This window comes from Arachis ipaensis, chromosome B1, assembly GCF_059453495.1.
Source record: "Arachis ipaensis isolate K30076 ecotype BB chromosome B1, ASM5945349v1, whole genome shotgun sequence".
Taxonomy (NCBI): domain Eukaryota; kingdom Viridiplantae; phylum Streptophyta; class Magnoliopsida; order Fabales; family Fabaceae; genus Arachis; species Arachis ipaensis.
Genome location: NC_142436.1, coordinates 113,682,262 through 113,694,311, shown reverse-complemented (window position 1 = coordinate 113,694,311; position 12,050 = coordinate 113,682,262). Strand labels below are relative to the sequence as shown.

Below are 12,050 nucleotides of genomic sequence, written 5' to 3'. Positions count from 1 at the left end.
CCTTTAAACTTGATAACCGAGTATTTTAAACCTCGGGTCGTCTTCTCAAGGAACTGTAGGGAAGTATGTTCTTATTATTGGTTATGGAGGTTGTAAAATCGGGGTTGAGAGTGAAGAGTAGATATGACAAATAATTTAAATGGAAATTAAAATAAATAAATACTGTAAAGCAAACTTTTGGCAAGGTAAGAGAAATTAGAAGTCCAACTTAGTTATTCCTCTCAACAATAGTGAAAGTTGAATCTTAATTCCACTTAGTTAACCTTTACTAAAGTAAAGGAAGGTCAAGGGACTAATTAGTTTGACCTTTGGATCCTATTTATTTCCTAAGAAAAAGTTGGGATTATTGAAGTTCAGTTCAATTAGCAAGATAACGATTATCAATTATGCTGAGTTTAATAATGTTGAGTTACTGATTTCTTAACCAAGACCAAAAAGGGAAAAAGTAAAATTGTTGGAATAAAAATATCCTTAGATGGGAAGCAATAATAACTTAAATTAAAGAGAACAATAATAAACTGAAATACCTCAAATAATCATTAATTCAAATAATAATCTATAACATGGAATAATTCATAAGCCAATTGGGCAATATTTATAGATACGAATAAAAGCATTAAAGTAAAAGTAGCATAGAAATATAAATTAAAGTAAATACTAAACCTGGATCGAGAGTTACTCTTAAAAACTAAGAGAAGTCCTAAATCCTAATCCTAAGAGAGAGAGGAGAGAATCTCCCTCTCAAAACTAAATCTAAATCATGGAAAATAATAAAAATGCGAGCTCTCTCTGAATGGATGCATTCCCTCACTTTATAGCCTCTAATCTGTATTTTCCGGGCCGAAAACTGGGTCAAAAACAGCCCAGAAATCGCCCCCTGCGTATTCTGGTACGTTCAGGTCGCGGACAAGTGACGCGGAGGCGTTGTCCACGCGGCCGCGCGGATTGAAGTTCGCAGATGCGACGTGTCCGCGTGAATCACACGTTCGCGTCACCTAGCATCAGAGAAACTATGAAATATGATTTATCAAATCGAAGCCCCGGACGTTAGCTTTTCAACGCAACTGAAAACGCGTCATTTGGATCTTTGTAGCTAAAGTTATAGCTGTTTGAATGCGAAGAGGTCAGGCTGGACAGCTTAGCAATTTCTCCAACTTCTTGTATTCCTTCCACTTTTGCATGCTTCCTTTCTATCCTCCAAGCCATTCCTGCCCTGTAATCTCTGAAAACACTTAACACACATATCAAGGCATCTAATGGTAATAAGAGAGGATTAATAATAAGCAAATATAAGATCAAAGAAGCATGTTTTCAATCATAGCACAAAACCAGGAAGGAAAATGTAAAGCATGCAAATAGTATAAATAAGTGGGTAAAGAGTTGATAAAAACCACTCAATTGAGTACAAGATAAACCATAAAATAGTGGTTTTTCAGACGCGTGCGTGTCATGCACACCTCCAGTCCCAAGCCATCACAAGTCTCTGCCCTGCACCCATTTACGTCGATTTTTCAAGGTCACACGTACGCGTCAGGGACGTGCACGCGTGGGTGGCCATTTGCGCAAACGACACGCATGCGTGAGGTACGTGTACGCGTGATGCGGCTTATGCACCCAGCACAGTTCCAGCCCCACTCCTGCTCAACTCTCTGTCAAATTTTATTTTTCACCCACACACATATGACGCGTACGCGTCAGCAATGCTTGCGCGTCGTGTGCTTTTTTTTTTTTGTATGTCGCCTAAAGTGTTCAGTTCCTGTTATAAAATAGCTGCATGATCAGAAAAATGGTAAAAACTCAATAAAAATCAAATAAATAAGAAAACTACTACTATGAAAAATAACTAAGGATACGGAATTATCAGGTTGCTTCCCGACAAGCGCTTCTTTAACGTCACTAGCTTGACGGTCAGTTCTGCTAATTCAGCAGATGAGCGGACCTCTGGCGATTGATCTCATCTGCAAGATAGTGCTTTAACCTCTTGCCATTCACTGTAAATTTCCTGTCAGAATTCTCTTCCTGTATTTCCACATGACCATATGGTGAAGCTCTGGTAACCACAAACGATCCTGGCCAACGGGATTTCAGCTTCCCAGGAAAGAGTTTGAGCCTTGAATTATACAGAAGCACTCTCTTTCCTGGCTCAAAGACTCTGATGGCAATCTTCTTGTCATGCAGTAACTTGGTCCTCTCCTTATAAAGCTTGGCATTCTCATAGGCTGAATATCTGAATTCATCAAGCTCATTCAACTGAAGCATTCGCTTGATTCCTGCAGCTTCTAAATCAAGATTCAGATATCAGATTGCCCAGTAAGCTTTATGCTCCAACTCAACTGGCAAGTGACAGGCTTTGCTATAGACCAATTGATAAGGGGACATGCCAATTGGAGTTTTGTAAGCTGTCTGGTATGCCCAGAGAGCATCATCAAGCTTCCTAGACCAATCCTTTCTTGAAACACTGACGATCTTCTCTAAAATCCTCTTAAGTTTCCTGTTGGAAACTTCAACCTGTCCACTTGTTTGAGGATGATAGGCGGTTGCCACTTTATGATGGACTCCATATCTCTACAGAAGAGAGTCTAGCTATTTGTTGCAGAAGTGGCTTCCACCATCACTAATGAGTGTCCTTGGGACACCAAACCGGCTAAAGATATATCTCTGAAGAAAACTCATTACCACCTTGGCATCATTGGTGGGCAGAGCCACAGCTTCCACCCATTTGGACACATAATCAACTGCTACTAGAATATAGTTGTTTGAATGTGAAGGTGGGAAAGGTCCCATGAAATCAATACCCCACACATCAAACAACTCAACCTCAAAAATCCCCTGCTGTGGCATTTCATGGTTGGCAGGGAGATTTGTGGCTTTTTCACATCTGTCACAGTGCTTCAGAAATGCTCTTGAGTCTCTAAAGAAAGTCGGCCAGTAAAACCCACTCTGAAGGACCTTTGTAGCTGTCCTTTCACCACCAAAGTGGCCTCCGTACTCAGAACCATAACAGTGCCAAAGAATCTGCTGTTTTTCTTCATCTGAAACACATCTCCGGATGATACCATCTGAACACCTTTTAAAAAGGTATGGTTCCTCCCAAATATAGTACTTTGCATCAGTCAATAGCTTCTTCACTTGTTGCCTACTATACTCCCTTGGAATAAAATTCATGGCCTTATAATTTGCAATGTCTGCAAACCATGGAGCCTACTGAATGAGGAACAACTGCTCATCCAGAAACATCTCAGTCACAGCTGTGGGTTGTTGTACTCCTACTTCAGGCTCAATTCTGGAGAGATTGTCAGCTACTTGATTTTCTGACCCTTTGCTGTCTTTTATCTCAATATCAAACTCCTAAAAGAGCAACACCCATCTTATTAATCTTGGTTTAGAGTCCTGCTTGGTTAGAAGGTACTTCAAAGCAGCATGATCAGTATAAATAATAACCTTAGAACCAAGTAAATAGGACCTAAACTTATCAAAAGCATACACAACAGCTAATAATTCCTTTTCTATAGTTGTGTAATTCTTTTGGGCATCATTTAGCACACGACTGGCATAGTAAATGACATGTACAAGCTTACCATGCCTCTGTCCTAAAACAGCTCCTATAGCAAAGTCACTAGCATCACACATCAACTCAAATGGTAAATCCCAGTCAGGGGGAGCTATAATGGGAGCAGAGGTAAGGTTTGCTTTCAGAGTTTCAAAAGCATGCAGACAATCAGAATCAAAGACAAAAGGAACATCAGCAACTAACATGATGCTTAAAGGTTTAGCAATTTTAGAAAAATCCTTTATAAATCTTCTATAAAATCCTACATGACCCAAGAAACTCCTGACTGTCTTAACATTAGCTGGTGGTGGTAATTTTTCAATTACCTCCACCTTTGCTCAATCAACCTCAATTCCCTTACTTGAAATTCGGTGTCCAAGAACAATACCTTCTGTAACCATAAAATGACATTTTTCCCAATTTAAAACAAGGTTTGATTCTTGAAACCGTTTCAAGACCAGAGATAAATGCTTAAGGCAGGATTCAAAAGAATTACCAAAGACAGAAAAGTCATCCATAAATACCTCAATAAAATTTTCAACCATATTAGAAAAAATTGAAAGCGTACACCTCTGGAAAGTTGCTAGAGCATTGCAAAGTCCAAATGGCATTCTTCTATAGGCAAATACTCCAAAGGGGCATGTGAATGCTGTCTTCTCTTGATCTTGAGGGTCCACTGCAATTTGCTTATATCCAGAATAGCCATCTAGAAAGCAATAAAATGCATGACCAGCTAACCTCTCAAGCATCTGATCAATGAAAGGCAGGGAGAAGTGATCCTTCCTTGTAGCAGTGTTGAGCCTCCTATAGTCTATACACATTCTCCATCCTGTGATTGTTCTTGTATGAATAAGCTCATTTTATTTATTATTGATTACTGTCATCCCTCCTTTCTTGGGAACTACCTGCACATGACTTACCCAAGGACTATCAGAAATAGGGTAAATAATACATGCTTCCCATAGTTTCATTACCTCTTTTTGGACTACTTCTTTCATAGTTGGATTGAGTCTCCTTTGTGGTTGTACAACTAGTTTAGCATCATCTTTAATGAGGATCTTGTGCATGCACTTGGTTGGACTAATCCCTTTCAAGTCACTAATGGTCCACCCAAGAGCTGTCTTATGGCTCCTGAGCACTGAAATAAGCGCCTCTTCCTCTTCAAACTTCAGGGAAGAGCTAATAATCACTGGATAGGAATCATTTTCACCCAAGAACATATATTTCAGAGAAGGAGGTAAAGGTTTTAGCTCAAGCTTGGGGGCTTCCTCCTCTGCCTTAGGCGTGTGAACTATCGTCTTCTGGGGTGGTGAATTATCAACTTCAACTAACTCATACTCAGAAATAGGATCCAGAATGTCATCAAGTACTTCAGCTTCCAGTACTTCTTGAATAAGTGGTTCAACAACATCAATTCTCATACACCCTTCAGAATCATTAGGGTGCTTGAGAGCTTCAAAAATATTAAGGACCACCTGTTCTTCATTGACCCTTGATGAGCGGATAATTTATACGCTTTTTGGCATTGTTTTTACATGGTTTTCAGTATGATTTAGTTAGTTTTTAGTATATTTTTATTAGTTTTTAAATAAAAATCACATTTCTGGACTTTACTATGAGTTTGTGTATTTTTCTGTAATTTCAGGTATTTTCTGGCTGAAATTGAGGGACTTGAGCAAAAATCAGATTCAGAGGTTGAGGAAGGACTGTAGATGCTATTGGATTCTGACCTCCCTGCACTCAAAGTGGATTTTCTGGAGCTACAGAACTCTAAATGGTGCACTCTCAATTGCGTTGGAAAGTAGACATCCAGGGCTTTCCAGAAATATATAATAGTCCATACTTTGCCCGAGTTTAGATGACGCAAACTGGCGTTCAACGCCAGTTCCATGTTGCATTCTGGAGTAAAACGCCAGAAATAGGTTGCAAAGTGGAGTTAAACGCCAGAAAGAGGTTACAAACTGGCGTTCAACTCCAAGAGAAGCCTCTACATGTATAAAGCTCAATGCTCAGCCCAAGCACACACCAAGTGGGCCCCGAAAGTGGATTTCTGCATCATTTACTCATTTCTGTAAACCCTAGTAACTAGTTAGTATAAATAGGACTTTTTACCATTGTATTTACATCTTTGGATTATCTTTTGATCCTTTGATCATGTTCAGGGGGCTGGCCATTCGGCCATGCCTGGACCTTGTTCTTATGTATTTTCAACGGTAGAGTTTCTACACACCATAGATTAAGGTGTGGAGCTCTGCTGTTCCTCATGAATTAATGCAAAGTACTATTGTTTTTCTATTCAATTCAAGCTTATTCCGATTCTAAGATATTCATTCGCACCTCAATATGAATGTGATGATCGTGACACTTATCATCATTCCCAACCTATGAACGCGTGCCTGACAACCACTTTCGTTCTACCTTAGATTGAATGAGTATCTCTGGGATTCCTTAATCATTCTTCGTGGTATAAGTTAGAATCTATGGACGGCCATTCTTGAGATCCGGAAAGTCTAAACCTTGTCTGTGGTATTCCGAGTAGGATCTGGGTAGGGATGGCTGCGACGAGCTTCAAAATCGTGAGTGCTGGGCATAGTGACAGACGCAAAAGGATCAATTGATCCTATTCCTGCATGATCGAGAACCGACAGATGATTAGCCATGCAGTGACAGTGCATTGGACCATTTTTACTGAAAGGACAGGATGTAGCCATTGACAACGGTGATGCCTAACATACAGCTTGCCATAGAAAGGAGTATGAAGGATTGGATGAAGACAGCAGGAAAGCAGAGGTTCAGGAGGAACAAAAGTATCTCTATACGCTTATCTGAAATTCTCACCAATGAATTACAAAAGTATCTCTATCTCTATTTTACGTTTTATTTATCTTTTAATTATCAAATCTCTAAAACCATTTGAATCCACCTGACTGAGATTTACAAGGTGACCATAGCTTGCTTCAAGCCGACAATCTCCGTTGGATCGACCCTTACTCACGTAAGGTTTATTACTTGGACGACCCAGTGCACTTGCTGGTTAGTTGTGCGGAGTTGTGACAAAGTGTGATTCACGTTTGAGAGCACCAAGCCTTTGGCGCCATTGTTGAGGATCACAATTTCATGCACCAAGTTTTTGGTGCCGTTGCCAGGGATTGTTCGAGTTTGGACAACTGACGGTTCATCTTGTTGCTCAGATTAGGTAATTTTATTTTAATTTTAAGCTTTTTTTTTATTCTTTTTGTTTTCGAAAAAATCATTCAAAAAAATTATTAATAAAATCATAAAACCGAAAATAATTTGATGTTTCTTGTTTGAGTCTTGTGTCAAATTTTAAGTTTGGTGTCAATTGCATGTTTTTAAAATTTGTGCATTTTTCGAAAACTCATGCATGTGTTCTTCATGATCTTCAAGTTGTTCTTGACGATTTTCTATGTTTGATCTTTAATTTTTCTTGTTTTATGTCTTTTCTTGTTTTTCATATGTATTTTCAATTTGTTAGTGTCTAAAGTTTGAAAATTTCTAAGTTTGGTGTCTTGCATGTTTTTCTTTTCTTAAAAATTTTCAAAAATAAGTCTTGATGTTCATCTTGATCTTCAAAGTGTTCTTGGTGTTCATCTTGACATTCAAAGTGTTCTTGCATGCATCTTTTATTTTAATCCAAAATATCTATGTTTTGCATCAATTTTGTGTTTTTCTCTTTCATCATTAAAAATTCAAAAATAAAAAAAATATCTTTCCCTCTTTCTCTCATAAATTTTCGAAAATTTGAGTTGACTTTTTCAAAACTTTTTAAAATTTAGTTGTTTCTTATGAGTCAAATCAAATTTTCAATTTAAAAATTCTATCTTTTTCAAATCTTTTCAAAAAATTCAAATCTTTCTCATTTTTCTTTTATGATTTTCGAAAATTTCAAAATGATTTTCAAAAATCTTTTTCTTATTTTTGTTTCATATTTTCGAAATTAATGCTGACAATTAATGTGATTGACTCAAAATTTTTAAGTTTGTTACTTGCCTAGTAAAAAAGGTTCAATCTTTAAAATCTAGAATCATATCTTTTTAGTTTCTTGTTAGTCAAGTAATCAACTTTGATTTCAAAAATCAAATCTTTTTAAATTTCTTTTTCAAATCTTTTTCAAATTAAGTTTCAATCATATTTTTTTCAAAATTAATTTCAAAATCTTTTCTAACTTCTTATCTTTTCAAAATTAAATTTCAAATTCTTTCCAACTAATCCTATCTTTTTGTTTCAATCATATCTTTTTCAAAACTACCTAACTAACTCTCTCTCTAATTTTCGAAAATCACCTTCCCTCTTTTTCAAAATTTCTTTTTAATTAACTATTTGTTTTAAATTTTAATTTGATTTAATTTTATTTTTCTTTTTAAATTTTTGAATTTTTATTTTAAATTCAATTTAAAAAAATACTTTTATTTTAATTTATTTAATTTTTGAATTCTCTCATCTCTCATCCCCTTCTGTTTATTTATTCATCTACAAACACCCCTCTTTCACCCAAGAATTCGAACTCATTCCTCTCCCTTGTGTTTGGATTCTTATCTTTTCCTTCCTCCATTATTCTCTTCTTATACTTACATAAGGAATCTCTATACTGTGACATAGAGGATTCCATATTTTCTGTTCTCTTCTTTTTCATATGAGCAGGAACAAGGATAAGAACATTCTTGATGAAGCTGATCCTGAACCTGAAAGGACTCTGAATAGGAAGCTAAGGGAAGCTAAAGCACAACTCTCTGGAGAAAATCTGACAGAAATTTTTGAAAAAGAAGGAGACATGGCCGAAAATAATAACAATGCAAGGAAGATGCTCGGTGACTTTACTGCACCAAATTCCAATTTACATGGAAGAAGCATCTCAATCCCTGCCATTGGAGCAAACAACTTTGAGCTGAAACCTCAATTAGTTTCTCTGATGCAACAGAACTGCAAGTTTTATGGACTTTCATCAGAAGATCCTTTTCAGTTCTTAACTGAATTCTTGCAGATCTGTGATACTGTTAAGACCAATGGGGTTGATCCCGAGGTCTACAGGCTTATGCTTTTCCCGTTTGCTGTAAGAGACAGAGCTAGAATATGGTTGGACTCTCAACCTAAGGATAGCCTGAACTCTTGGGATAAGCTGGTCACGACTTTCTTAGCCAAGTTCTTTCCTCCTCAAAAGCTTAGCAAGCTTAGAGTGGATGTTCAAACCTTCAAATAGAAGGAAGGTGAATCCCTCTATGAAGCTTGGGAGAGATACAAGGAACTGACCAAAAAGTGTCATTCTGACATGCTTTCAGAATGGACCATCCTGGATATATTCTATGATGGTCTGTCTAAGCTATCAAAGATGTCACTGAACCATTCTGCAGGTGGATCCATTCACCTAAAGAAAACGCCTGCAGAAGTTCAGGAACTCATTGACATGGTTGCAAATAACCAGTTCATGTACACTTCTAAAAGGAATCCTGTAAGTAATGGGACGCCTCAGAGGAAGGGAGTTCTTGAAATTGATACTCTGAATGCCATATTGACTCAGAACAAAATATTGACTCAGCAAATCAATATGATTTCTCAGAGTCTGAATGGAATGCAAGCTGCATCCAACAGTACTCAAGAGGCATCTTCTGAAGAAGAAGCTTATGATCCTGAGTACCCTGCAATAGCAGAGGTGAATTACATGGGGGAACCCTATGGAAACACTTATAATCCCTCATGGAGAAATCACCCAAATTTCTCATGGAAGGATCAACAAAAGCCTCAACAAGTCTTTAATAATGGTGGAAGAAGCAAGTTTAGCAATAGCAAGCCTTTTCCATCATCCACTCAGCAACAGACAGAGAATTCTGAGCAGAATCCATCTAGCTTAGCAAATATAGTCTCTGATCTATCTAAGGCCACTGTAAGTTTCATGAATGAAACAAGGTCCTCCATTAGAAATTTGTAGGCACAAGTGGGCCAGCTGAGTAAAAGAGTCACTGAAACTTCTCCTAGTACTCTCCCAAGCAATACAGAAGAACATCCAAAGAGAGAATGCAAGGCCATTGATTTGACCATCATGGCCGAACCTACAAGGGAGAAGGAGGACGTGAATCCTAGTGAGGAAGACCTCCTGGGACGTTCAGTGACCAATAAGGAGTTTCCCTTTGAGGAACCAAAAGAATCTGAGGCTCATCTAGAGACCATAGAGATCCTATTGAACCTCCTTCTGCCCTTCATGAGCTCTGATGAGTATTCTTCTTCTGAAGAGAATGAAGACATCACTGAAGAGCAAGTTGCTAAGTATCTTGGTGCAATCATGAAGCTGAATGCCAAATTATTTGGTAATGAGACATGGGAAGATGAACCTCCCTTGCTCACCAATGAACTAAATGCATTGGATAGGCAGAAATTACCTCACAAGAAACAGGATCCTGGTAAATTCCTAATTCCCTGTAACATAGGCACCATGACCTTTGAGAAGGCTCTATGTGACCTGGGGTCAGGAATAAACTTAATGCCACTCTCTGTAATGGAGAAACTTGGGATCTTTGAGGTACAAGCTGCCAGAATCTCATTAAAGATTGCAGACAACTCAAGAAAATAGGCTTATGGGCTAGTAGAGGACGTGCTAGTAAAGGTTGAAGGCCTTTACATCCCTGCTAATTTTATAATCCTAGACACTCAGAAGGATGAGGATGAATCCATCATCCTTGGAAGACCCTTCCTAGCCACAGCAAGAGCTGTGATTGATGTGGACAGAGGAGAGTTGGTCCTTCAACTGAATGAGGACAACCTTGTGTTTAAAACTCAAGGATCTCCTTTTGTAACCATGGAGAGGAAGCATGAAAAGCTTCTCTCACTGCAGAGTCAACCAAAGCCCCCACAGTCAAACTCTAAGTTTGGTGTTGGGAGGCAACAACCAAACTCTAAGTTTGGTGTTAAAACCCCACATTCAAACTCTAAGTTTGGTGTTGGGAGGTTCCAACCTTGCTCTAATTATCTGTGAGGCTCCATGAGAGCTCACTGTCAAGCTATTGACATTAAAGAAGCGCTTGTTGGGAGGCAACCCAATGTTATTTAATCATATCTATTTTATTTTTTTTTTGTTATTTTGTGTTTTATTAGGTTGATGATCATGTGGAGTCATAAAAACTATTGAAAAATCAAAAACAGAATGAAAAACAGCATTAAAAATAGCACACCCTAGAGGAGGAGCATTCTGGCGTTTAAACGCCAGAAACAAGCATCTGTCTGGCGTTTAACGCCAGAAACAAGCACCAAGCTAGCGTTTAACGCTAGAAACAAGCATCTACCTGGCGTTAAACGCCAGAAACAGGATACATTTGGGTGTTTAACGCCAGAAAAAAGCAGCAGTCTGGCGTTAAACGCCAGGATTGCGCAACAAGGGCGTTTTATACGTCTCATTGGAGCAGGGATGTTAAGTCCTTGGCCCCACAGGATCTATGGACCCCACAGGATCCCCACCACTTCTTCTCTTCTCTTAACACCTTTTCATAACTCTCTTCCACAAATAACCTTCACCAATCACCTCCATTACTCCTCCAAAACCATCATACAACCCACCTACACCCACCCACTCAAATTTAAACCATTCACACAACTCCATCTCCTCCATTTTCTTCTTCTTCTACTCACTTCTTTCTTCTTTTGCTCGAGGATGAGCAAACCTTTTAAGTTTGGTGTTGTAAAAGAATTGCTTTTTGTTTTTCCATAACCATTAATGGCACCTAAGGCCAGAGAAACCTCAAGAAAGAGGCAAGGAAAGGTAAAAGCTTCCACCTTTGAGTCATGGGAGATGGAGAGATTCATCTCAAGGGTCCATAGCTCAGTAGTAGAGCATTTGACTGCAAAACAAGAGATCATGGACCTCAACAAGAGCCTGAGAAATTCCCTCACCAAGAAATCCCTGAGATACCTCAAGGGATACATTTTCCTCCACACAACTATTGGGAGTAACTAAGGATAAGAGCACCAAAATCACTAGGGAGGAGCAACAAAGGCAAGGAAGAGACATAGAGGAGCCCAAAAGCACCATTGGTTCTTCAAGAAGAGGAAGACGCCATCCTCACTAAGGTGGACTCATTCCTTAATCTCCTTGTCTATTTATTTTACTGTTTTTCAATTTTTGAGCTTTATGTTTTATTTATATTTGTGTCTTTACTATATGATCACTAGTGTCTAAGTGTCTATGCCTTAAAGTTATGAATGTCCTATGAATCCATCACCTTTCTTAAATGAAAAATGTTCTAAAAACAAAAGAACAAGAAGTACATGATTTCGAATTCATCCTTGAAATTAGTTTAATTATTTTGATGCGGTGACAATACTTTTTGTTTTCTGAATGAATGCTTGAACAGTGCATATGTCTTTTGATATTGTGGTTTATGAATGTTAAATATGTTGGCTCTTGAAGAATAAGGAAAAAGGAGAAATGTTATTTGAAGATTTGAAAAATCATAAAAATGATTCTTGAAGCAAGAAAAAACAGTGAATACAAAAG

The 12,050-nt window shown here is 38.1% G+C and overlaps 1 non-coding gene across 1 annotated transcript; it reads right to left on the bottom strand.

Annotated features, from left to right (window-relative positions):
• Positions 1–8,735: 8,735 nt before the first annotated feature.
• On the bottom strand, positions 8,736–8,839 carry LOC148577985 (small nucleolar RNA R71). The gene has a single exon (XR_015902906.1). It is a non-coding gene; the product is annotated as a small nucleolar RNA R71 (small nucleolar RNA).
• Between the last annotated feature and the right edge of the window lie 3,211 nt (positions 8,840–12,050).